Here is a 2,500-nt window from a genome sequence, read left to right as displayed (position 1 = left end):
AAGTGTCTTCTACACATATTGATTCTGTGGTTGACCTCCTTAATTTCATCATTGTGGTACCAGGCGTCTTTGAAACACCTGGACGAGTTTTGGGAATGGTCTCTGAGGCTGCCTCGTCTATGGCATTAACTAGTCTGGCCTCAAGTGTATCCACATTATCATTAAGTGAGAATTCACTGGTTCTGAGGCACCTGGCCAGGGCCTCCTGGAAAGCTTTCCAGTTGGCCCTGTCCACCTTCCATCGAGGATTGTGCTGGGGCACGGGTGCCGGGCCAGCATCCAAGATGATGGTGACTATCCCATAGTGATTGCTCGTGGCAGTGTTGTCCACAAACCAACTAATTCTCTCGACCAGGGCCGCAGTGACAAAGGTAAGGTAAAGGACCTCCGGCAACGTGCGTGGGCTCCTGGTTGTTGAGAAGAGCAATCTCGGGGCATGACTCAAGCACCGAGGCTATGTGACAGCCTGCCGCATCCCGGCTCCGCGTGGGGGCCAGGATGGGGTGGTGGGCATTGAAGTCTCCCCCTATGAGAATTGGCTCGGGTGCCACAGCAGCACAGACTTTACTAATATCTGAGCTCTTACAGGTTGGCCTCCTGTACACATTGTACAGCTTGAGGGGACCTCCAGCCAAATGGATCTCAACGGCAAGGAGTTCGACACCTTCTCCACACAGCACAGGATCGGCAATCAAGGAGCATGACAACGTCAATATTCCGAGATCGCACGATGGAGAAGGTCGTTCCTCCGGAAAAAAGCTGTTCATATTCCACTGCAGTATGCTTAGATTAGGAATCATTTTGCTAATCTGAGTCTATTAATTTTGTGTTGTCAACGACGGCGACATTATCGGTCTCAGTGTCCGACGCCCCAGTGTGGGTAACGACAGACATTTCGGAGTCTGACAACTCCTTGGTGAGTTCCTCACTGATCGTGATTTCCTCACTGGTCTCGTCGCTGTCGTCGGGACAGGTCGAGCCATTAGAAGGGCTGGGTCTCCTGGGAGGTGGAGAACCCTTGTCGACTTGACCATCACTCTGGATGGTCATGGCTTCCTCACCATTTGGGTTTTGGGATCAGGCTCTGCCAGTGTGGTCGTGGCCGCGGGTTGGGTGGGGAGACAAGTCTCGCCCTGGGGGTTTGTGGGGAGAGGAGTCTCGCCCTGAGTTGGATTGGGTGTAGAGGCCTTGGGCCTTACATCCCTTTCAGGGCAGCGACAGTCTAGGTCATTGCCGTCATGGCGACCTTGACTGCCTTCTCCGTCTCCTCACTGGTCCTTCCCTATGCTGTCGCAACTGATGTGACGACTGCCGTCAGTAGGAGCGTCAAGTCATTCTCTTTAAACAGAGTTGGTCTCTCTGCTCTTGGGGTGGACTTTGGTGTGTTCCCAGACCCCTTCCGGGTCTGTTTCCATCTTGGAACACCCACCAGAGCCGGAAACTCCTTTGTGTTGGAGGTGTCCGATGGTGGTTTCGTTTTGGGCGGTGCTTACTTCTTCTTAGGAGGGGGGGGGGGGGGGGGGAGCCCTCACCTCTTTGTTCTGCCCCCAGACATAAGTGCCTGGAGGGACGGGAACAAAGTCTGGTCGTTTTGCAACGACCTCTTGCCGCCGAAGAGCCTCTTCCTTCCTTACGGAACATCCGAGGCTCCAGGCATGGTGCTTTTTGTGGCAGTTGGGACACTTGGCAGTGGTGTCCCGCTTGCCATCTTTGTGTGCTTTGAGGCATACCTCTGTGCTGTGTGCCTGACTACAGACACCACACTTCGGCTTTGCAGAGCAAGTGGCCTGGTGGTGTCCGCACTTTTGGTACGTGAAGCAACAGAGTGGGTCTGGGACATATGTCCTGAGGCTGTAGGAGCCCCAATGGCCAAGGTCCAAGGACGCAATTGGGGCTCCCTTCAAAGTGACCAGGACTTGCCTGGTTGGGTGCTTCCCTCTGGAAAGTCGAGAAGTTCCCACCACCTTGGGATGAGCAGTGATGACCTCAAGGTCATACATCAGAGGGAAGCCAAGAAGCACCATCTTGGACTTCCTCTCTTCAGAAGTCAGGGCTCACCTTCCGCCCATCCAGGAGCTTGTCAGTCTCCTGGAGGAAGGTGAGGGTGGCTTGATCTTTTGGGACGATTATCATGCCATTGTCTCTGGCAATTCTAATCGTCAGACGGCACTGTTCAATTCAAAAATTCAAAAAATTCATAATGTGATATATAATATATATATATATATATATATATATTATATATATATATATATATATATATATATATATATATATATTTATATCAAGTTCAACATTGCATATCCACGCATATGCAGATTTATTGTGTGGTAAAATAATAGATGAAGAGTTATGTGATTTTTTTTTCCAATCTATATACTAGATGATTTGATCATGATGAAAAATTCGTAATGTAACGGTACTATATATTATTATGACCATGTATCGATTATATCAAAGCTTGCTAACGCCTGTGCAGTTAGCCAGGGTTGTAAATAAA

This window comes from Penaeus japonicus, unplaced genomic scaffold, assembly GCF_977035675.1.
Source record: "Penaeus japonicus unplaced genomic scaffold, GWHDUDI00000001_assembly GWHDUDI00000016, whole genome shotgun sequence".
NCBI lineage: Eukaryota > Metazoa > Arthropoda > Malacostraca > Decapoda > Penaeidae > Penaeus > Penaeus japonicus.
The sequence above is the reverse complement of the archived record's forward strand: the minus strand, read 5'-3'. Positions refer to the sequence as shown.